Here is a 26,159-nt window from a genome sequence, read left to right as displayed (position 1 = left end):
CTTAGGCATTTCCATTGTGATTGAGCAGAGAAATTAACATTGTGGGTTGAGCAGAATTCACTAGGATGCACCTGCCAGAAAGGAATGGATTACATCTGTCTTGTGTCCATCATGAAGAAGAGCTTGAATGAATATTTGTTTAAAAAATGAATGGACATAAAAATAAATTACAGGGGATAAAAATAGGTCAGGAGACCTGGAGAAAGTTCTTGTTCGACTACCAATTTATTGAACAAGTCACTTCATCTTCCTGAATACCCTGATCTGAGAAATGGGCGGTTGTGTTAGGTGATCTCAGAGGTCTTTTCCACCTGTGAGATCTCATGGCTTCTGGCAAGGTCACAGGCATTGTTGTAAAATTGTTGGCTATTAAATTTTTTTGTTAGAACTATGGGTACTTATGGGTAGGGCATGCTGGCCTCACTAATCAGAGTCTGTTGCACTGAAGGTAATCAGAGAACTTAGGTCTGTAGTTCCACAAAGGAATACATGCTACAGATGGAGCAGGCAAAGGCCACTAGAGCACATGATCTTTTCATTATTCACATTAGATAGTTCTTTCTCAAAAAAAAAAAAGATGAAATATTGAATGTTTAGTACAAAGAGACTGTTAAACCAGATTGTGTGGCATCAGGAGGGAATAATCACATACCAATAAAGAAAGTATCTTCCTCATGTGAAATTTAAACATGAGAGCTATTTCTTTGCAGGTATTTTGGAAATAAGAAATACATTTTCAGTGTGTTTTTAAAGATATATCTTGTGGGATAAATAGGTCAGTTCTAAAAGGCATTATTTGGCTAACACATGAGCTATTTGTTAACAATTTTAGAGAATCATACCATAACAAGAATGTCAGGAGGAATAATTAATATTGGAAATTCATCTCCAAGTCTGAAAGCTGGAGAAATTACTTCCACAGGAAGCCTAATTACCACCCACAGAAACTAGTCAGTAAAAGTGACCACAGTTTTACACCACTGAAACTTGGAAAGGTAGAATGTAAGCAAATTGAAAAAAAAAAAAAAAAAAGAAGCTGCCCATAATCCCACAGCAAATCTGGATGTGAAACCAACGTGATTCAAATTGCCTACCCATACTGATTTAGCCTAGGTTATGTAGATAATGCTAACTGTAATATGGCTGAAGCAGATTTATTTGGCAATGCTAAGGATTTTCTGTGGAAGCTTAGAAAAGGCAGAGGCTCTTGAAAGTTATCACAAAGTTTACATTAAGGAGAGTTTCATTGATGACAGAATCAGAAGATGTGGTTATTCACACTGGCTGCTAAGAGTGCCTGAATAGGCATTATGGCCAGGATTGGCTCTTTGTGTTGTAGTGCGGTGCCAGCCAAGTGGCAGTCTCAGAGGAGCAGAGAACCAAGTCATGTGCAATGAGGAGCTGGTGAGCAGGAAAGTTACTGGGGTAGCAGATAAATGGGTACAGAGTTTTGATGGATGATGTTGGTGATGGGAGAGCAAAAGAGGTGAAGGCTTAGCAAATATTGGGGAACTTAGTACCAGGGTAGATGTTGAGAATAAAGGGGCATCTAATCATGGGGCATGGCTCTGGAGTGACCTATTAACTGAGGGCAGGTTGGAATCTGTCATAAACAAAGCACAGAGATTGAGAAACTTCTAGATTCCGGACACCGAAGAATGAAGAAGGAAGATCCTAGAATGGGATATAGGCAAAGACCCCTTTACCAAGTTGTAAATATGTCACTGTAGGGGTGGCAGGGGTTCTTAAGAGACCAGGTTGTGTGGAACTGGCTCTGGTAAACAGAACAGCTGTAACAGAAATAGTCACACAGGTGCGAATGTTATTTCATTCAAAATTATGTGTTCACAAAAAAATGCTGTGTTTCTACTGTAAATACCATGATAAGCTATGAGAATATAAGGTTAAATTAGGAACCCCTATTCTTGAGAAGTATGCTCAACCTAGAATGAGAGACAGAGGCATAAGTGTCAGATAGGCATGCTATGTAACTCTGAGAAGGGGCTACTTAGCTTAAGAGTCCACAAGGGCTTCCTTTAAGAAATGGGACCAAATCTGGGAAGAGGGTGAATAATAGTGAATAAGTAGGAAAGATGCTGTCATTAAAAATGACATGATAAAAGAAGGCAAAACTTTGTAGATCAGTGTGTGTGTATGTGTCTGTGTATCTGTGTGTCTGTGTGTGTTGAGGGAAGGGAAGAACTGAAATTTGTTTGGTCTTTGGAACTTAAATTTAAGACAGAAAGTAGCAGCAACATAAGTGAAATATAGGTAGGGGAATACCTAGAAAGCCATTGGGAAGTCATGTTTATGAGTATGGATTCATGAGTAATAGGGTAGGCTTATGATCAAGGTCATAATGTGGCCTCCAAGGAGCATGGAAGACAATTATGAGATTGAGAAGATCAAGTTCAAAGAGGTCATTTAGGTGGTAGTCATCTAACTCAAACTTGGGCTAAAAGAACAGAAGAGGAGATGAAAATTAGTCAAATATTTAGGAGGTGGAATAACCAAGACTGTGAGTCACTGAATGTGGGTGTTGAGGGACAAGGCTGACTCGACAATGTCTCTCTGATTTCCGGCTCAGAGAATGTTGGTTCAATTGCTAAAATAGAAATATAGGAGAAGGAGGGTAGAAAAGATAATAGCTGAGATTCTCATAAAATAGCCTAACTATGCATCAGACACTTTAGTAAAAGAGTATAAAACCCAACCGAAAGTTCAAATATGGAATGAGATTTATGTGTTAACAGGAGAGAAGTGGTAGTTATTTGGGCATATGTGTGGGTTTTCTTTTTTAAACCTAATGACTTAAGGACTTTATTTATGTGGAACCCTAATTATCCCACGTTCCATTGACATCTTCAAAGATTAGGTAGTGGTGATTTGGAAGGAAATGCACTTCTCAATATTGATGGTGGCCAAGAGTAAGCTATACAATTACTGGGCACAGATATAATGGGAATCTCTACTGAAGAACAGAGTAGGTGGCTGGATGGACTGGTAAGATTATCATATTTTCCAGATAAAATTTTATGAAATATTGTTTTCTGATTCATTGGCCATAAATAATCAAGCAAAGGTTGCACAATTAAGCCACATGTTATAAAAATCTAATAAATGCCCATATTCAAAAAAGCAGGATTGTATTTACAGGCGATTACCATAACTTCAAGATTGTTTCCTACTTGGAGATTTGCTGTTCTATGCTCTGTGATTAGTATAGCCTTTGGCACTTGGTTAGGCACAATAAATAAGTGTCTAATAGGTGCATGGACAATAAGATTTAAGATTTATTTATTTATTCATTCAGAGAGAGCGAAGAGAGAGGCAGAGACACAGGCAGAAGGAGAAGCAGGCTCCATGCAGGAAGCCCGATGTGGGACTCCATCCTGGGTCTCCAGGATCACACCCCGGGCTGCAGGCGGCGCTGTACCGCTGCACCACTGGGGCTGCCCATGCATGGACAATATTGACATCATAGCATTTTACTTAGACTCAAATAATTGCCTTTTTTTTCTGAAGAGGTGATAAGGAGTATAAATAAGGAATAGTAAATGCGAATTATCTCACTAACAGAAGTCATTCCATGTACACTTGGAGAAAACAGCTGCAAACATATTTTAGAAATAGTTTTCAAGTATGAGTTCTAAACTCTTGTTATAGCTATAGAAGGTTTCTAGTCTAATAATAGGCAGTGTTAAATTTTTAGCTAAATGCATGTATTTTTACAATGTGGTTTTAATGGAATTTTAAGAGATTAAAAATAGTATATTATACCCTGTTTTAGGGTACAGTGATGTCTTCACTCTACTATGACTGAAATATAAGCTCACCAAAGACAAGGATCTTTGATTTATTTCATATGCTTAGTATCTTATGCACCTAGTATATTGAGTGCCAGATACATTTTTGTTGAATTTGGTTAATAATTTTGGTCCTATTAAAATAAGTGATATCTACATACTACATGGCATACTACATACTACATACTACATGGTCTCAGGGCAAAGTTATAACACCCATATTAATTCAGGACTTGCAAAACTGGTCATAAACAAGGTCATAATAACAGTAGCTAAGGGGATCCCTGGGTGGCTCAGTGGTTTAGCGCCTGCCTTCGGCCCAGGGCGTCATCCTGGAGTCCCAGGATCGAGTCCCACGTCGGGCTCCAGTATGGAGCCTGCTTCTCCCTCTGCCTATGTCTCTGCCTCTCTCTCTCTATCTCTCTATGTCTATCATGAATAAATAAATAAAATCTTAAAAAAAAAAAAACAGTAGCTAAAACATCTCTGACTTCTGGTTACTAGTTGGGAATAAAGTAGGAAAAGCATAGCTCCCTACCCTAAAACAACAACAAAAAGTGCTAGACAAACTGATTTCATGATTTTTCTCAAACTCATAAGAGAACTGAGGTTACCCAGCAATGAACTAGCCCCACATCTAAGGAGAGATAGGCACTTGCAGAGAGAAAAGAGATCCATACATTTGTTTACCTGGGGCAAACACAGGTAACTTCAGCTAGAATTCTTCATGCATTGAGGCCAGTGTGGGCTGGAGAGAGCGTGGAGATGCTGGAGCCTGCCAATATAGGAACAGTTTACACCCACTGGCAGGCTCTTCTCTATGGATTTCAGTGGATGCTTGCAATAAAGATTGGTTGAACAGTGCTCCTTTCCCCCAAATTAATGTCCTTTCCAGAACCTCAGAATGTGACCCTATTTGGAAATAATGTTGTCACAGATGTAATTAGTTAAGATGAGACCATGCTGAAGTAAGTTGGTCCCTTAATCCAATATGATTGTTTATAAGACAAGGCAAAGAGACAGGGACAGAGGATCCTGAGAAAATACCCCTAACTGTGCAGGTCTTGAGGAAGGAGAGCAAGAGTCACTGTGAGAAGAGCACAAAGGCCCCCATTTCATCTTTGCAATAAGAGCCTGACTGTGTGGGAGGCATGGTGGGCCAGGAGTGCTCTAGACCTTAGGTCTCAACTTCATTGCAGCTGTGGGAAGGGAACAAAAGGAAATCCTCTAAGCCTGAGAGAAGCATGGACATATACATTGGCAAGAAAAACTGATGGTGAAACAGGCACACAGAAAGGCCAGATCTCCAAGACCTACGGACATGCACTATGGTATATGCCTAAACCCAAGGCTTGTCCAAAACAATAAGAATTCTACTCCCACCCCATGCAAGTTAATAAGCACTGAATAACAAGTACAGTACAGTGAAATATTGCAAGGTGAGGGACGAAAACAAGGAGAAAGACCCTTTCTGGGACATGGTGCAAAGAGAGAGCTGAGAGCTGAAAAGAAATGGAGGAGAGAAAAAAACCCTCTGGCCAACTACCCTAAACACAAGGTACTATTAGCAAAAGCTGACTTGTGGTGCACTGAAGCAACAATGTAGCAACAACAAACCCCAAACCCAGCTCAGCTCTTGCCCTAGACTGACTCAAACCCCACCCTAAATACTCAACAGAAGGAAACAGCAGCTCCTTTCCAAACATAAAAATCTACTTACCTCAGTCTTTGGTGTCCTACCGAAAATGGGTGGCTTTCAAGAAAAAATTACAAGACAAACTAAAAAAACAAACCAAACAAATGAAGTCCACATAGCACACTGCCAAGACACAACACAGTGAACAGAACCAGATTCAGATATGACACAGATGTTGAAACTAATCAATGCAATTTAATACAACTATGAAAAGTAATGAAAGGAGGAAAAACGTAGGTTTGGGTAGATGATTTCCACAGAGAGGTGGAAACTGTAAAAAGAATCAAATGGAAATACTAGAAGGATAAAATAGTAACAAAGCTAAAGAAGGGCTCAGATAGTGTATTATTTTCCTAGAACTATCATAACAAAATATCACAACCTGACTTAAAACATCAGAAATTTAGTGTCTCCCAGTTTTGGAGGCTAGATGTTAAAAAGGTGTCAGAAGAGTTAGTTCCTTCTTGGGTATTCACAGGGAGTTCTGTGTCTGTCTCCTAGTTTCTGGTGGTTGCTGGCAATCTTTGGTATTTTTTGGCTTGTGGAACCATAATTCCAATCTCTTCCTCTGTTGTCACATAGTATTCTTCCTGTGTGTCTTAACTAATTACATCTGTGACAACACTATTTCCAAATAAGGTCACATTCTTAGGTTCTTAAAAAGGACATGAATATGGGGGAAGGGGCACTATTCAACCAGAGGGGTTTGCCAGTAGACTCTACAAAGTCAAGGAAAGAATTAGTGAATGTGCAGATTGGTCTGTCAAATCTTCCCAAGTTGAAACACAAAGAGAACAGATAGATAAAATTAGATAAATAAATAAAGCAGAATGGAATATGGAAGAACCATGTAACAATATTAAATGATGAAATACACAAATAATTAAAATCCCAGAAGGAGAAGGCAGAGACATGGGGATAAGACAAAGATGAAGAAAAGTCACCTAGGTGGCACAGTTGGTTAAGTGTCTGCTTCTTGGTTTCAGCTCAGGTCATGATTTCCAGGTTGCGAGATTGAGCCTCTTGTCGGGCTCCATGCTCAGCATTGAGTCTGCTTGAGATTCTCTCTCCCTCTCCCTCTGCCCTTCCCACTCATGCTTTATCTCAAATAAATAAACAAATCTTTTATTAAAAAGCAAAAAAAAAAAAAGAGAAATAGGTAAAAAAGTAATGGCTTCTTCTTTCAGAATTTTCCAGAATATATGACAGGCAGCAAAATGTGGCTCCATGCATGTCAGAGAACAAGCAGATTAAATTTACACACACACACACACACACACACACACACTGTATACTCCTAGCCATGTCATATTTGCACTAAGGGAAAATCTTGAAGACATTCAGAGAAAAATGAGACCTTACAAAGAAACATAAGAAAGTAGATTTCTCATCAGAAACCATATAAGGTAGAAGATAATGAAGTGACATCTTATAGTCCTGAGAGGCAAAAACAAAGAAACCTATCAATCCAGAATTCTTTACCCAGAAAAAATATCTTTCCCAAATTAAAGTCAACACTATGTTTAACGGTAAAAGCTGACCTATACACCATAAATATTTTTTTTCCTTTTTCCCCCTTTTTTAAAAAGGTTTTGGTTTTTTAAAAGTAAGCTTTATGCCCAACATGGGGCTGGAACTCACAACTCTGAGACTGAGAGTCATATAATCCATGGACTGAGCCAGCCAGGTGCCCCTCAAAAATAATGGATTTTACTCTATGAAATCAAGACAGACATTTTTAACAAGTTAAATCTGCTAAAAATATGCAAACCATTTTCTTTAACAAAGTTCACAACATCAAGGTCACTGGAATTTCAAATGCCCTCAGTATCTCCCTTGTCTTGCAACTACTTTCGATTATGCACTGGAAATATGAACATCTTCCAAGATGTTTCAAAGCAACTCCTCTGTCATACTGTTCAGAGTTAGCCTGGTGAGTTCCAGTTGCTGCACTTTGATAAGCCCTGTGCTTGATTTAACAGCCTGTTGTTGATGTCTTGAATGCTTAGTAATTTTTTAATGGGGGGGGGTCATTTTATTGTACACTAGCCCCTGAAAATTAGTTAGCCCATCTTGCTCTTGACCATCAACAAGCAATCCCCAGTATTAACGTGCATGCAACTCCAGTTGGAATCTTTGGACACCAACATTGATTCACCACAATGAAATTTGGCAAAAGGACACCTTATTTGTGTACTACTCTGTTTCTAGGACACAAGGTGATATCACCTCATCTTTTCATTCTCTTAGAACATCCTCAATGACCCGCCTGTTTCCTCAGTCCATTTAGTTCATTACAGCTGCCTTCTCTTTTGGAACCTGGTGCAGTTCCCTGGGGAAACTGAGAGTTCATTGAGGGATATCATCCTGTGTCTCATTTGAAATGACTCTTCCCTTCTGATTTTATTAAAAGCCCTATAGCAAGTGTGTATTAGTCCTAGCTATACATTAGAATCACTTGGGAGCTTTAAAAAATTGGTGGCAGGAACAGAACAACTGAATTAAAATTTCTGGAAATAGACTAGTTCTTTAACAAATCCAAGTCATTCTTGTAGCCATGATTGAGAACCATTGTCCCACACCTAGCTTATATATGCCAGCACACCCTTCTGGTAGACTGCTGCCTCATCCATTATTTGACTGTGTGTGTGTGTGTGTGTGTGTGTGTGTGTGTGTGAAAGAGAGAGAGAGACAGAGACAGAGACAGAAAGAGAAAGAGATAATTTGCTAAGATTTACACCCTTTGAGGTATATCCAGTCATTTTGCAAATGCATAAAATTCAGATTGGGTAGCTTCTGTGCCCACGGGCACACTCACCATGAGGGAATTTGCACAATGTGTGAGGTTTCCTTTAGAATCACATTCTGTGACCCTCTCACAGTCACTATGAAGTTCCAGAAAAATTAAATGCTAGAAACAATGACAGTCAACCAGCTGCCTTCTATTCTTCATTTTTAAAGCAATTTAGTCGACTTGAGAAAGTCACTTTATATTTACTTTTTTCCCCCTTCAGCAAAATAGCAATAAAAGTAAAATTATTGTGGTGTCTGGGTGGCTCAGTTGGTTTCAGCTCAGATCATCTCAGGGTCATGAGATCCAACCCCATGTCAGATTCCAAGCTGTGGGTGGAGCCTGCTTAACATTCTTTCTCTCTCTGTCTCCCTCTTCCTCTGCCCCTCCCCTGCTTGTGCTCTTTCTCGAAAAAACTAGTTAAATTTTAAAAAGGTAAAACTATTGTCTTGATTTCCATGTATGGATATATGGATATGGAAAATGTATATATGGAAATGGAAATGGATATGGAAATATATATTGTATATGTATATATTGTGTATATATATATATATATATATATCAGTGGATAGATATCCTACATAGCTACATATATTCATCTATATTTACACCTACATCTATATATACTTGTATATTTAGATCTCTATAAAACCATTTTAGTATTCATTATAGTATCAATATAAACATTTATAAGCCAAAGTAGCAGAAATATAATAAAAGTTACAAAAGAAATATTCTTGTAAAATGTTGACCTGAGTTCAAATAACATACTTGATAATATACTGACTGATATATATTAGAAAAGAAAAATCTATGTAAAGCAACATAATACATTGGCACTCAATATGTTAGCAAATGAGTATTAGAATCATATTTCTTGAGCTTAGCAATTACATCAGAAATATATTTATTGAGAATCAGCTGGATTTCCTGGCCATAAGAAAGCAAAGAAAGAAAGACTCTGCAGGTCCTCCCTCTGCTAGAGAGAAAAATGAAACAAAGAAACATAAGAAAGTAGATTTCTCATCAGAAACCATAAAAAGGTAGAAGATAATGAAGTTGCATCTTTATAGTCCTGAGTTAAGGTTTTACCAAGTTAAGGTTATACTCTACGTATAGGAATAGGAATGCCAGTAAGCATGTGTCTTCATTCTAAGGACATGGAAATCAGAAGTTAACTTGGTTTGGTTTAATTTAGAGAGAGTCATTGTTTTTCAGCTCGCTTACCTTTACTTTTCTTATGCAAAATATAGAAAAATGAAATGGACTTTGAAATTGTATCACCTGAATTTATAACCCAAATCCACTATGTACTATTTCAGAGCAACTACTTAAACTTTCTGGTCTTTAGTTTCTCCTTGAGGGTGATAGCTTGAAGGACTGTTAAAAGTGTTGAATTATATTAAATACAGTGCATAGGAAACCTAGCACAATACTGGGTCACACTCACTTCTTAATATGCATTAATCCTATTACTTATGCCTTAGTCCTTAAGCAGTGTCCTTAGTTTATTATTCAAAGGTGTTCATGTGTGGACAAAGAGAATATGAATTTCAAATTGCAAGCATTTATCCTAGAATCTTGGAGAGAGTTTGAATAGCAAAAGTCAAGCCCAACCCCTGAAAATGGAGAATTATGGTGGAATTGAGAAAGCGCTAATGAGAAATGTGTGGCAGCATAATGAAGACTGGGAATGAATTTGAATTGGTACCTCTTAAAATAAGTATTTACTGTAAGGATAATATTATGGTAAATTTAAATAAAACTACATTTATAGGTCCTTATCATTTTCAAATGTATTCATAACAATTACCTCATTGAATCCTCCCAATACTCTTAAGATAAAAATTAGTATTCTTAGTTTACGGATGGAAAAGCTGATTGTTAGGGATGTTAATTCAGGTGCCCAAATCACACATTCTATAGATTGTCAAGAACAAACACAACAGATATTAAAATGAATATTTGATTATTGGATGTCCTTTTAATGAAATGTTAGATATTTAGTATGGAAATCTGAGCCTCTTATTGACAGCCATTTTATAATTCTCTAAGTTGTAGAAGACAGAGGAGAACACCAATGCTTCTTATCTGCTGAGATGCAAATGAGTTTTGTCTGGTGGATTTGCAATTGATTTCCAAACTGTGAAAAGATGACTCAGGTTTCACTTTTTTTTTTTAAGATTTTATTTATTTATTTATTTATTTATTTATTTATTTATTTTAGAGAGATAGAGAAGAACATGAGGAAGGGGAGGAATGGAGGGAGAGGGACAAGCAGACTCCATGCTGAGTGTTGATCCCCACATGGGGCTTGATCCCACAGCCCTGAGATCATGGCCTGAGCTGAAATTAAGTGTCTGAGGCTAAACTGACTGATTCACCCAGGTGCCCCTCAAATATTACATTTTATTCCTGATGGATATTGACCCATTTTGCATCATATTAGCAAATTTATTTCAGCATTTCTGATTGCCTTTGTATCTGTGTTGTGACTTTTCTTTTGAACTGATTTTAACATCTTATAGGTTTCCTTATTAATTAATTAGTTAAATAAGACAAAAATTTACATATGCTTATTGTGGATTCATATGAAATTCATAATTTTACCCTTTGAACATCATTTTTTTAATAGACTTGAATTCAGGTCTTCTGCTTCCAATGTTCCAAGGACTATTAATTATGGGAATTCAAAGGAGTTAAATCTTTCTTCTTGTCAATCATCAAATCCACAAAAAAACAGCCAAAACACATTGATCAGATATATTGCACTAAAGGAAAATGATGCTTTGCTTGCAAAACTTATTCAATCACATACACAGGGGCTCAGTGGTTGAGCATCTCCCTTTGGCTCAGGACATGATCTCCTGGGGTCCTGGGATGGAGCCCCACATCAGGCTCCCTGCAGGGAGCCTGCTTCTCCCTCTGCCTATGTCCCTGTCTCTCTCTCTCTCTGTCTGTCTCTCATGAATTAATAAAATCTTTTTTAAAAAAACACACACATACAGTTTGGAAAGAGAAAAAATGATCTTTATTTTTAAATGACATGATTGCATAAGTAGACAATCCATAAGAATCTGCAGATAAAGAATTTGCATTAATAAGCCATTTAGGAAGATCTGTGGATACAATAAATAGAAAATAGAATGAAAATAACATTTATAATTTAATCAATCATATAGAATGCTGAGGAATAAATCTAATGATAGATGTACAAAATATCTACACAGAAAACTGTAAAGCACTAGTGAGAGAACTAAAGATTTAAATAAATACACATGTATTTAGAAGATCCAATAGTTTATAGATTACAATTCATCCCAAAGTTATCAGTAGATCAAATTGAATCCCTGGAGGTGCTTTCTGGAAACCAGCAAGCTGATTCCAGAACTTTGTTGGAAATACAAAGGGCTAAAATTAGCCAAGAAGGCCTCAAAGAACAACCAAGCTGAGAGATGCAGAATCCCAGATATTAAGATTCATTATAATGCCATAGTATTGATGATTGACATAAAGTAGAGAAATAGAACAGAAGAGTAAGCATAAAAAGGGAATACACATGTATGGTTATTTAATTATAACAAAAGTGAGATCAATGGACAACAAGGATAGTCTTCTCAATAGTGGAGCTAAGTCAGCTAGGTATCTCTAAGATGCTAAACACATCTTTCCTCTGTCTGCTATCAACTCCTGAAAAGATCACTCTAAAACCTTTGATTAAGGACACTAGGTTTATTAGATTTATGTCAGAGCAAGGTATTTGAGACTTTGGGACTTGGACCCAAGTGGTTAACATTAGATCTTTCAAGGTTGGGAACAGGTTGAGATTAGAACAATCCATGCCATAATAGTTTAGGACGGTGGACAGAGAAAGTCTTAAAATGAGCCTAGAAAAGTAAATTGATGTTTTATAAATGAACTGCTTGCTCAGGTAAGAAATCTATTATATTGACAGGAAAGATACTTTCCTAGATAAGTAAAATATTTGCCTGGAGGAATTTTTTTGTAGGAATTTCTTGGAACAAATAGTTAAGTCATGTCCTAGGTGGTCTCAGTTCTCTCCTGCTCATTAATTATGTGGATGCAGTCATTGTTATACCCCCTATCTCACACCACACACAAAAAATCAATCTAAATGGCAAATTAAATAAAACTTCCAGAAGAAAGCACAGGAAAATATTTTCCTGATCTTTAAGTAGGCAAAGATTTCTTAAATCAGATACAAAAAGCTAATTAGCCATAAAAATGCTAAAAGTGGATAATTGAGCTACTTTAAATTAAGAACTGCTAACTCATTCAAAATAAACCAGTAATCAATGAAAAGGCAGAAAAGCAATAGAAAAAAACAGGTAAAGTATTTGAATAGGAACTTGACAAAGATGATATCAAAATGGTTATTAAAGGTGAGATAGTTATAGCTTGTATCTCAGCAATTCCAATTCTCTAGGTAGAGACCCAGAAGTTGTATATACACAAATTCACCAAAAAAGTACAATGATATCTATTAATAAAAGAGCCTATAAATAAAATTGTATGTCTATACAATGAAGAGTGAATGAGTATGAACAATCCATCATTTCTTTGCAACAATATAGATGACTGTTGCAATCACAATATTAGAAAAAGGAAGCCAAACATAAAGGAGAATAGTGTGTATGAATTAATATAGTTTAATTATATAAAGTTAAAATATAGTCTAATATAGTATAACTCTATATAGTTATAGATTATAAGTTATAGCAATGTTTATCTTTGGCAGTAACTTGAAGGGGGGACATTCAGAGCTTCTGTAATACTAGAAATATTCTATTTTGTAGTCTGAATGCAGATTATGCTTACAGGGTATGTTCATTTTGCAAAAATTCAATAGAATTTGCATTTTCGACTGAATGTACAAGAAGGCTATAAGGAAGAGTGTGAGAAAAAGAGGAAAGGAGGGAGGAAAGTCCGAAGCAAGAGTTACTTTCTAGGGATCTACAATTGAGTGGTTATCATGACATGGAAAGCAATGTGGAAAAAGAAGAGCATAAAGTAATCACCTTTCACAAAAACTAAAAACAAGTTAAAGAATGAGAATGCAAATCTAAAGTGAGTATATAGTCTGTTCTTAGAACTCTCCACTGGAATATTTTTCTTGCTGTCAAGCTTAGTCCTTCATACCTCATTAAAGAAGCACTTATGGCTGGATGGGTGCTATTTCTCTTCACTTGGAGGCAAATTTAGATTTTAATTGACAGCCCAGTGTCCGTTCTCTTTATTTCCCATGTGCAATTAGAAAGAAAGAGCATATGTTCTGAAGTTGAAGCTCAGGAATGGGATGTTTGGAGTTCCTGAAGTCATTCTTCACTCTATGAAACCTAAATTCATTCCACACCCTCCTGACTACACATGTGCAGTGGAACATTTGCTGCAAGGTGGCTCTAACATGGGTTTCAGCTGACATCCTTTCTGCTAGTTCCAGAAATACAAATTAGCCTCTGTTGGCAGAAGATTAGGGACTGCTCTTTTAAGCAGTCTTTCATTCTGTAGTTTTATTTTCCATTCATCTTGCCAAGAGAGTATCTTTTTCCAGAAGTTTCTCCTCTGCTCTCCCTGCCCTCCTCTTCTTTCATTTTAGCTTTTTTTTTTTTTTCCCTCTGAGATCCAACTATATCTTCGCTGGAGCTGCTTGCTGTTTCTTATCCTCACATACTCTTTCCCTGCCGATTTCTTTTCATCTCTACCTGTGTGTCTCTGAGGTAAAACTTTTTGGCCAGTGTAGAAGTGTTGATACATTATGTGCAACTCCTGATGTGCATAAATTACCTGTTTTGTTCAATAAAAATTCCACTTAGCAATTAGATTTTCTTGAATCTTGTAAGCTTGAGGTGTAGACTAGCAGACCAACTGTTGTTCTTTACCAAATAATGATTGTTTACACACTGACCATAATGAGAGATTTAGTTTCCTTTAAGCCATAGAAGCAACCATCTTCCCATTCCTCTACCTTCTTTTTTTTTTTTTTTCTTTCCAAATTTTTTTTTATTGGTGTTCAATTTATTAACATACAGAATAACACCCAGTGCCCGTCACCCATTCACTCCCACCCCCCCATTCCTCTACCTTCTAAATGTAGTCCTTCCAATGTTACACTACATTGTATGCCTCTCTTTAGGAAGCCTAATTAAATGCAATCACCCATTACCCAATGTCCATGTGTCTAAACGATGCCCTCTTTGCTTTAGTAGAAGAATAGAGGGGAGCAGTTAGACTACTGACTCTCCAGTCCCATTTCCTTCTTCTGATTCTGCCATAGTAGCTCTTGATTTATCTTGTTTACAACTTTCAAACTTTGGAAGTCTCCTTATTATCAAAGGCCTTGCCACTTACGCACAGGAAGCATGACTGCACAGCACTGGGGTCTGTGGTTAACCTGCACTATTTGGATATCTCCAGGGAGGGAGGAAAGGACAGCGGTTTGAGCTCCGTGGAAATCCTGCCTGGTGACCTAGAACCCAGGCATTGGTTGAGACCTTTTGTGGTGTTAGCTCACGCCTCTCTAGCTTAAACTTAAAAAACAAAAACAGAAACATTTTTTATGAGTTTTGCTACTAAGGCATATTGCTATTTGCTCCTTTCTTAATACAATGTCTTAAGTGTAACCCTATGCTTGAGCACCAAATAAGCATCTTTATGAAGTCATAGGCAAATTCAGTAACATCCCTCCCCAAATCTTACTTTTACTTCCACTCTGTTGAAAGACAGTAAGGTTTCTATGGGAAGTGAAGAATGACTTCAGGAACTCCAGATGAGTAACATTTGACAACTTTTCTCTTTCATATTTTACTTCTAGTACCACTTGAACTTTATTCAATTATAAAGTAAGAGAAAGGTTAGATTTTGGTTTTCCTAGCTAGAATGAAAGATTCCAGATTTATAGTCTTTTATATTTTAAATGCTGGCTAATTATCCATTTTTGTTTTTAAACTGGGCAAGTCAGTGGCCTAGAAATTCAGGGAACTGCTGAGAATTGAAATTTCAACTCTCTATCACTATTTGTCTGTTAAGGATTTTCTACTCATTCTGGGGGGAGAACCCTTCACTGAGATCATGACACCAAGTATAATAATGTCATTGGTGTTCCATGACATGAAAATGACTTGTAAGAAAAAGATGGTTGTAGTCCATTTTTCAGGGGAGACTTTATTCTTGGATAAAGAGGAAATAGAAGTAGAAAAAGAAGAAGGAGGAGGAAAAGGAGGCATGGGAAGAGGGGAAAAGGAAGAGAAGGAAGAAGATGAAGAGAAAACCTTAATCATACTTACTCTGCTCTAGTGAAAATTAGAATAGTCATCTAGATCTTACCCCTCCCAGAGTGGCTTTGAAAAAACACTGATATAAATAATCATAAAGCCTTTCTTCCAACAGAAAAAAATATTCAAACCTTAAGTAAAAGAAAATAGGTTGAGAATAATTAGTCCATTTAAATGTACCTGCTCAGAGGTAGGCTCTGGTTAGAGAAAGGAGCCCAAGAAAATAACTACTAGATTCAGAGGGGACCATTTCATGCTCAACTATATGACTTCTCTCTTGACTTTCCAGTTTCTCTAACTTCCACCTTCCAAAGGGACAAAAATGTCCACTTAATGGGAACGTAGGAACATATACATCATTACAATTTTGATTAAGCTTTTACTTCTAATACATTAAAGTTTTCATCAGAGTTATAATGTTAACATTGTCATAATAATATTTTATGTCTAGTGCTCTGACATCACCTAAACACATTTCTACACAGTACATCATTTGAGTCTCAATAATGTCGGGAGGTAGTTAAAGCAGGCACAATTATCTATATTTTACATGTAGAAATGTGAAGTGTCAGATTTTCAGATGTTGTGACTTTTCATCTCCAAGGACACGTATCTCTAAAATGAGAGGCTATGTGTTAGAGTTTTAGCATCTTTCCTGTATACCTTGCTCCAGTATTATTGACTTCAGAAATTTTTAAGCAAAAAATTTTAAATTACTTTTTTCAGATATACACCCCCTCCTCATTTAAAAAATGAAATTCTCTTTGACCAGTTGGTAATCAAGTTCACTTTGTGGCACTAACCAGGAAAAAAGACTGAAAGAAAAAGAATAGCAAAATGTTACCCTCCTTAACCGAATTGATTTAAGACATAACAAGGGAAATGGAAAAAATTGGACTATCCTGACAGATAACTTTGTTTGCCAAACTACAGGCAGATCAGGATTTAAGAAGCTTAGTCTTAAACTCCTGGAAAATAAGAGAATAATTCCAACTGGAAATTTAAAAAAAAAAAATGACTTTCAAAAGTAGGACACCACAGATCAGTGAGATGGTACAAAGACAAAAGTTAATAAAAAGACTGTAATTAATCCAACTCTAGGTACGCTTACCAACATATCTACAACCCATTTATATGTGTTGGTAAATACTGTTATTGTCAAGGGTACAGAAACATATATGCCCTCAACGCTTTCAAATGGTTTCTTCCAGCTTATGGCTATTAAAACCCACTGAAATCCATGGGGCTACAATATAAACACAGATATATAAACATGCATGCATTAAATGTCTTCAACAGTGACCAAAATGTTAAATCGATTTTATGAGAAGTTGGTTTTCCAGCCACTGAGTGGCTGTAAATGTTAAGTGTTTTTACAGGTTGTTGCTTTCCCAGCTGCTGAGCTGCTTAAATGTTATCACATGCACACACACACACACACACACACTCGAACACACACACACACACACACACACACACGCTTTTCCAGCTGTTAAGCTTCTCTGTACATTTTTTATGAAGTTTTTCCTCATTCTTTTACTTGCTAAATCTATTTATATTTTACTCACAAAAGCAAGTGCAAAATTGTCTTGGCATCATCCAACTTTTATTTTTATTGTATTTTTTTTAACTACAAATAAAAATTCCATCCCTGTTTCAGCGCTTTCCAGAAAGTAGGGGCTCTAGTTATAATGAATCCAAGATGAACATTACGAGTTCATCTCAGAATTTAGATACCACAAAAGCACTCTCCTTGTGGTACGTTCAGTGGAAACACTGTTCTTGCGGTGTTTCCATTGGAAATATTGTACTTGTGGTATTTTTCAATGGAAAAACTATTACTGTGGCATTACTGAGTGCTGCAGGAAATGCTGGCTGGAGTCTTGCAATGAATGGCCAAGGGAAAGACAGAGATGCTGACCAAGAGAGTCAAATTAAGGTAGCAACAGATAGAAGCAAGGTGTTAAAAGGGGATGATGATGATATTTTATTTCAGAACCCCAAATTAAGTCCCTGTGGTATTATATATATGAGGACAAGAGGACAATCTTTTAAAATTAGGGGTAGTTTTATATTTTAAAAAAACACCCTAAGATAAAATGGGGGTTAGATGAGACTCATACATGATAGTGCAATAAAAATAACAAAAGAGAACAGATAGTGAAATAATGAGCCATTGGAGAGAAGAGGTTGTGTTTTATGGTTCTATCCTCTTATCTGAGCACAAGCTCTAGAAATAAGTGCTGGGGGGGGCGGGGAGACAATAAGCAAGAGGTAGACGTTCAATGAAAAAAGACAGAAGGGAGGATTTTCTGAAGGATTTTCCCGATCAGGTTTGGAGCTGGCCACTGGGCTGGAGTAAAGCAGCTTAAAGTCATTACCTAGCTCCCAAGGCTTTTCTGGGTCTGGCGTGGGCTTAGAGCTTTACTTTATTGCCTAGCACTCCCCGGCAGGATTCTCTGCTTCTGTTGGGCAGAATTTTCGTCATTTCTCACTTTAGCCTGGCTTCTTTTCACATTTGGTTTCCTGCCTGATAGTCCTCCTTCCTGGGATACCCTTCACTGATAGAAATTTCTCCCGGGCTTTAAGCCAAGATCAACCAACATCCAGCTCATCAGACGAGTCCTTTCTGCCTCTACCAGCCTTCAGGGATAAACCACTTTTTGAAACATTGACTCGGAGGTATTTCTCTACATTTCAGCCTTTAATGGTGTTTTGATGTTTTGTGCCTTATCAGCAATGTTAAGGGTAAGCACCATGCCTTTTATTTCTTTGTGTCCCATGTTACCTACCATGGTTTTCAGCACCGAGTCATTGCTTATGAATTAGTGGCTGCAAACATGAATGTGATCTCTGAATCCTCATTGAATGATCATATTAGTCATGGTAGCACTAGCTGCTATAACAGATATACTCCTGAAATGCAGAGCCTGACCTAGTAGCAGCTTATTATTCTTTTCACACTTCTATGTGGGTGTCTCTGGTGGAGTGGCCCTTCTCTAGGTTGTGAATCAGGGACCCAAGCTCCTTCTACCTTGTGGACCATAAGGTCTTCAATATATGGCTTTCAAGGTTGTCCAGGGAGTGGTCTCTATTCCCGGCAGCTGGAAGAGGGAAAAGAGTGAAGGGCTATGTGTGCAAGGTGTCTATAGAATTGACCTGAAAGTGGCATTCAAGACTCCTACTCATATTTTATTTATTGGAGCTTCATCATGTGGTATTATTAGCTGAATTTTACCCCCCACTTCAAATTCATATGCTGAAGTCTTAACCCCCTGTATCTCGTGTATATGGAGATACTTTTCTTTAAAGAAGCAATTCAGTTAAAATGAGGTCATCAGGGTGGGTTCTAATCCAGTATGACTGGTATCCTTATAAGGAGAGGAAATTTACACATGGACCCATATAGAGTGAAGACCACATGATGACACACAGAGAGAAGCCCAAAGACAGGCCTCAGAAGAAACCAACCCTGCTGACTTCTTGGTCTTGGACTTCTAGCCTCCAGAATTGTGAGAAAAGAAAATTCTGTTATTTAAGCCATCTGGTTTGCAGTACTCAGTTATGACAACCTTAGTAAATTAATACACATGACCACACCTGTTTGCAGGGCATGTTGGAAAATGTAGTCCAGTGGTTTAAGGAAGAAAAGGTAATCGGTTTTGTTGAACACAGAGCAGTTTCTGCCACAGTACTAGAACTTGATGGGATGCTAGGGAGCATCTGCTTCAATTCTCTTTTCTTTTTTAAAAGTCAAGGTAAAGTCCACCAAGTAAACTGAATTGCTCAAGAATCCTCTAGATATTTAATGACTCCCTTCACTAACTACTTCATTGTCATCTATTTAATTAGATCTAAAAATTTGCTGATCACTATTTGCCACCGACATTCCACAACATCTACTAACACCTAATAAATGCCACCCTAGACCAGCAATGTAATTTACTGGGGTAGTACAAAATAAAAAATGTTAAAAAAATTTTTAAGTACTTACTTATTAGAAAGAGAGAGAGAGAGAGAAGAGACAGAGGCAGAGACAGAAAAAAATTAGAAAGGAGAGCCTGGGTGGCTTAGTCAGTTAAGCATCCAACTCTTGACTTCAGCTTAGGTCGTGATCTCAGGATTGTGAGATTGAGCCCTGTGTCTAGCTCGATGCTGCATGGAGCCTGCTTGGGATTCTCTCTCTCCTTCTCACTCTGCCCCTACTACTGCCTGCTTTGACCTCCATCCATGCACTCTCTCAAAATTCTTTTCTTTAATTTAAGAAAAAATTTAACAAAAATTTAAGAAAAAATTACTAAGAATTTAAGGCAGGTGGCTCTACCAAAGCAAGCAGAATCCTTCTAACTGTGATCTTTGTGACTGCTTTAGGTTGAGCACCCATGAAGCTGGCCCTGGGGCAATCCACAGTGTCAAGGATACACTCTATCCAAATACTAAGGGTATTTGTGGCCTGAAGTGTTAGAAAGCAGGGAGAAATCTTTAGAGCTAGGACCCCCCCCCCCACACACACACACACTCCATGTTAAATATGATGATGTGTATCCTAAAACATTGATTTGTAAAAGCAGATCTGCTTTCCGTTGCCAAGCTGTTTCTGTTAGAATCTTAGGGAGGAGGTCATGTTGTTTTTATTTTTTTAGTCTGTAGAGATTCAGATGAAATTTATGAGGGTTGAGGCACAGGTAAGATACATTTTCAAATGCCTGCCATGTGATTCAGTTGCCCATCTAAGTTTGGGCACCACAGGTTACAATTTGAAATCTTATGAATCTGTCAATTTGAATCTACTCAATATCCTCAATTTGTCATCCTCCACTTCCCTGGTTTAAGGGAGGATTTTATTTCTAGAAGATATTTCTTTAGATGAGGTTTGAGAATGTTAGTAAAGGCCAGGCCAGAAAAGAAAGGTCTAATAACCATTCTACAAAATTAATTATTTAGGATCTACTTCAGCTGACCTTAACTTCCTTCAGAGATTATCTCCTATGATTTTTATCCAGGAATTATCGTCTTGTTGTTCTATCTGCACTTTGCTCCATCAAAACTATTCTCAGGGAAGAATCTAACAAGTATGTTTATATTAAAACATAAAAAGCACATACAAATTAATGTATCAACTCCTTGCAAAATCTTTTCATTTCAAATGATAAAGAGATTTAGGTCAAAGTAATGAATCTCTAATTGTGGAATTTCAGGCATTGATGAAATTTTAATAGGTCAGTAATAACCAGGGGTATATATCATAGGGTTTTTCATTTGTCCATTCATTGATTCCTTTATATTTTCAAGGTGTATTTCATAAAAGTTATTTCATCGTTAAGTAATCCTTACATTTAAGTAAGAAAATGATATTTTTAAGGCAAATATATATGTTAGAAGATTATTAAAAGAAGATATGAAAAGTCTTATAAATATATGAGAGAGAATGCTAGGAAGACCCAGGGGAAGGAATAATCAATTCTGTCTAAAGCCGGCAAAAAAGGAATATCAGTTAGGTGTGGTTTGAACTGAATCCCAGGGCAACAAGTAGACCTTGGATAGGACAGGAATGTCTGCCATTTGCTTAGCATATTTGGGGAAATGACTAGTTTAGTGGTTAAGGGTATGGGCTCTAGAGTCAGATTATTGGATTTTGAATCCCAACTTGATCACCAGCCGTATCACTTTGGACAACGTATGTAACATTTCTGCCCCTTATTTCTTCAATTATGAAATGAAGATTAAAAATAAATAGGCCCTGCTACATGGATTTTATGAGCGGATTAATGGGTCATTGTAGGCAAAGCACATACAGTAGTGCTTGTAACATTAGTACTGAACCTCATTATGCCTCTGCTTATTCTTGGTGAGATGAGGAGAACAGTACAAGCCTCTGGGACTGACCTGAGGACCCATCTGAAGATTACATGCAAAACATTCAGCCAGGGAACTTCAACTACTGTTGTGGACTCCACAAACATCGTTCTTTCGTTGCCTCAAAATACATTAATGCAGATCAACTCTGTATAGATTGCCTTTACCTATACATTGATTAATTTAACTTCATACAGATGAAGATTTGAGTGGTAGATTTATAAGTGAGCATAGAGCATATATTTAGTGGTTTCAAATTTTATAATTAGTTATTTTGTTTTTCCTTTACATGACTAGAATCATACCAAACAATTCAAATTAGGGTGTGTGAATCAGCATGCTATGATTAAAATGCATGTAAATATTTCCTCTCTAATTAACATCCTTTGCAGTTTTTAGCTGAATGATATACTGACGCTTAAAAATGTGATTAACTGCTCTGAGTGAACAGGTGCAAAAAAGTCTACAGTTCTCTTTACTATGCCTTTCTCCGAATTACTTTAACATTATTACTTATGTTCCACTTCACCTAAAATACATTTTTAGGTGGCTTAGAGAGATACATAAAAGAAAACAAAAGCAAAAATAAAATACAAAAGAAAGAGTAGATGAAGGGAAAATAAAAATGGCAAAGCAAGAAAAAGTCAGAGGTTCCATAAATATGTCAAATTTATACAATAAATTTCCAAGTAAGTTAGTCACTCAAAGTATAATATGACTAGAGGTGGACCACAAAGATTGGTTCTGAGCATCCCAGTAAATAGACTATAAAGGGAGAAATGATCAGGTTTGACATTCATAGGGCTTATTAGATAAAACCTAGTATGCCCCCCAAAATCACATTTTTAAAAAAATTTATTCATTTTTTAGAGAGAGAGAGTGTGTGCACACGTGAGTGGGGGGAGGGGCAGAGGGCAAGAATCTTCAAGAAGACTCCCTGCTGAACGCAGAGCCCTGTGCTGGGCTCCATCCAATGACCCTGAGATCATGACCTGACCCAAAATCAAGATTCAGATGCTCAACCCACAGAGCCACCCAGGCGCCTCTCAAAAAAACACTTTTAACCAGTCTTTTAACATCTTACCATTCCTTGAACTCCTTTTCTGCATGCATCTTTTGAACTTATTTTTAGCTATCTTTATCCATTAGCAAACCATAAGATCCACTAAGAGGACTTAGCGTATTAATTTCTGTATAACAATGTACCTCAAACATGATAGAACTTTCATAAAATGTTTGCACAATGAGTCATTAATGATACCTTAAGACGTATGTCAAAAGAAAGAAGCTTGTTTGAGTGAAATTCCCACTTTCAAAGTAAACTGGGTGGGACAGCAGGAACACTGGTAAACTGTGTTGGGAGAGATGCAAGTTATATGTGGATCTCCCTGTGTGTCTAGAAATAATTACTATGGTGATTTATTATCATAAATCCTTCATATAACAGGATAAGAGTGGCAGTGTTGAAGATAATGGCTTGCCAAGAAAGGAGAAATTATTGAATTCAAATTCCACATTCCGAATATCAATTAACATCTAAATCTCAATAGAATAATAACCTGACTTGACTGAGCAAATGGTCTTCATTTTTTTAAAAACCAGTAATTATATATTTTATAAGTTCTCTACTAACACAAGGATCTTTAAGTGTATTTCCAACAATGTATAGAATTCCCTAGCATTTATTATTGTATCCAAAGTTTAGAACTACCTAGTAAAACTGCTGCATTTATAATATTGTAGACAGTATTATTTTGGTCTTTAATTCCCGAACTCTATGTAATGGTTATCAGAGTTGGAGTTACTTTGAGTACTTCATCCAATCTCCTTTTCATTCATCTATCTGCATTCAGAAAGCACTTACTGTGTGCTGACAGTGTGCCAGGCACTGTGGGTGACAAAGAGACATGGTGCCATCATCAATCAAGGAGCTTGTGGTCAAGGAGGACAAAAGGACACTGGTGAATGCATAGTTATAAGGGCCATGGAGTGGTGCGAGGTACACTGGGAACTAAAGGGAGTAAGAGGAGAAGATTTAACTTCTTGGATTGATCTGGGGAAATACAATGGATGAGGTGGCATTGGATCTGGTCTTAAAGACTATGAAAAGTCTGGATTCTTTTTGAAGAGTACATGTGAACAAAAATGTGGAGGTAAGAAAATGCAAAATTATTGGGAGGATGGAATTTAGGCTAAAGGATCTTAAACTCAAATGAAGAAATTGGGACTTTACCGTGCAGACAGTTGGCAGAGGGAAGGTGGAAAGGAAGAGAGGAGGACATAAAAATCTTGATGGAGAACAAAACCAACATCAATGTAACATGTGAGAATTAACCAGTGGAGGTATCCAGGAAGCTACGTATTCCATCAGTATCTTTAAATATATTCAGCAGAACAATGCCAACCAGAGGTTGAAGCACATTGTCCATAATAGGCAAAGCACTGAGACGGAAAGTAGATTAGTGTTTGCCAAGAGTGTGTGTGGTGGGGAGGGGGGTGAGGGGAACAGGGAGTGATTGCTAATGGGTATGGGGTTTCCTTTTGTGGTGATGAGAATGTTCTGGCATTATATTGTGCAGATGGTAGCACAACTTTGTCAATATACTAAACACCTCTAAATTGTATGTTTTGAAATGATGAATTTTATGGTATGTGAATTACAGCTCAATTCAAAAAATAATTTTAAGGAAGCCATATATCCACCTTTATTTTTTTAAGATTGTTTATTTACTCATTCATGAGAGAAGCAGAGACATAGGCAGAGGGAGAAGCAGGCTCTTCGCAGGGAGCCTGATGTGGGTCTCAATCCCTGACCCAGGGATCACGCCCTGAGCCAAAGGCAGATGCTCAAATGCTGAGACACCCAGGCATCCCTATCCACCACTATTTTGAAATAGTTCCAACTTAACTTTTTGTATGTATGTAGATTTTTAAAAATTATTTATTTATTTATTCATGAGACATAGGGAGAGGGGCAGAGATATAGATAGAGGGAGAAGCAGGCTCCCTGTGGGGAGCCCGATGTGGGACTCAATTCCAGGACTCCAGGATCATGACCTGAGTCAAAGGCAGATACTCAACCACTGAGCCACCCAGGCACCCCTGCAGATATTGTTTGTTCATCAGTCCTTCCTGTTTTTGCACTACATTTTGCTTCCATATCTCTGACCCTATCCTATATTGTGTGTCCTCTTCAGATTAATCATCCTGTGATTGATCACAGCTTGGACAGTGGCCTGGCTTCAGCTCACCACTGCAGATCTTGTTGACTCAGTGTGAATGATGAGATCTCTGTCCTGACAGGCATGACACTGCCACATGAAGCTCTCCTTAACCTGGCTCCAAGCATCTCAGGCTTAAGCTAGGATGCAGCAGGGGTAAGAATGGAAGATGGGAGGGAAAGGAAAGAAGATCCTGGGTAAAAATGGACAGGAAGTGATTCCAGACTGTATTTCTGGCAGAAAGTCAGAGCAGCAAAAGCGAAATCATATTTTGAGTACCAACTGGCACCGCTTATCATCCAGTTCCTTGGAATTTCTCCTGAAAGGTTATGTATTACGATAAAGTACTTTGCGTGGTACCTGGCATATAGTAAATGTTAGATAAGTTGCAATGATTTTTGCTAGGATTCTGTGTTTGTGTTTTGTTTTTACTTCTTCCCAGGAGACTCTTGATTCCAAGATACTTCATTAATCATTATCATTATCATCTATGAGAGGTAGAAATTAGTATCCTCATTTTACAAATAAACTACCGAAAGATGAGCAACGTTAAATGACTTGCCTTAGGTCATAGTTAATAATAAGTTACTGTGTCTTGGACTGTGATTTTGTACAAAGAACAAAGACTGTTAGCCAGAAGCTGAGAGATCATGGACAATGATAGAACCTAGGAAAGCAAAATGGAGAAGAGAATTTTGAGGTAGACATGCAAGCAATGAGAATGCCAGGGAAAGCAAGGTGAACTGAGGAAATCTCTGCAGAAATGAGATGGATAGGAACAAGAGCAAAACCTAGCTTTGGGGACTTGAAACTACAAGACTGAGCCCACAGACTAGCCCAGCAAGTAGCGCAGGTCACCTTCTCCGGATGCCAGTGCTAGAGCTTGGATGGGGGAGGCTGAGAAACTCCTGGAACCTAAGCAATAACGAACAGTGGGGTAGCATAGGGCAAATCCCACAGCAACAGTGTTTCTGGAAGTGTGTTTTTTACCTGTTGCCATTGGACATTGTCTAGACATTGTCATGATGAGGTATGAAGAAGCAGAAAGGCTGTTTGGAATCAAGCTCATCTATCTGTAGGGTGAGGACTCTTCATACACTGAGCTATTGACCTTCACAGAAGAATAGCCTGAAGGCAATGGAGGGTTACCTTAACCCCGTTGCTCGCCAAACAACCACCCACTCTCTTGTCCTTAAAACCAATCTTCCCTTGTGATAAATCTCGGTGTCACATACTCCTTTGATGATTATCATTTATTATATAATCTTATGGATTATCTTTTTATATATCTGTACTATCTACCCAACTTGGCTATCAACTCTTGCCAAGATAGATGTTGACATTATTATTTTCTGAGTTTCTTATGGCTACTGCTTACAACATTGTACCCATTTATCAAATATTTGATTGATTGAATGCTTGCATCAAACACAGAAATGACTCTCCGACATGGGCCAGGTTGGAGCCGATGTGTCAAAATTGGACTCCCTGGGA

At 37.5% G+C, this 26,159-nt stretch overlaps 1 protein-coding gene across 1 annotated transcript in view; it reads left to right on the top strand.

Annotated features, from left to right (window-relative positions):
* KCNJ16 (potassium inwardly rectifying channel subfamily J member 16) overlaps nt 1–26,159 on the top strand; it is a 203,573-nt gene that overhangs the window by 14,640 nt on the left and 162,774 nt on the right. The window contains exon 4 of the mRNA XM_072780989.1: nt 24,642–24,821. The gene's annotated coding sequence lies outside the window, so the exon portion shown is untranslated. The remainder of the gene's footprint in view (nt 1–24,641; nt 24,822–26,159) is intronic.

The sequence above is a fragment of the Canis lupus genome, chromosome 16, assembly GCF_048164855.1.
Source record: "Canis lupus baileyi chromosome 16, mCanLup2.hap1, whole genome shotgun sequence".
Lineage (NCBI taxonomy): Eukaryota > Metazoa > Chordata > Mammalia > Carnivora > Canidae > Canis > Canis lupus.
Note: the sequence above shows the minus strand (reverse complement) of the source record. Positions and strands in the feature narration are given on the sequence as shown.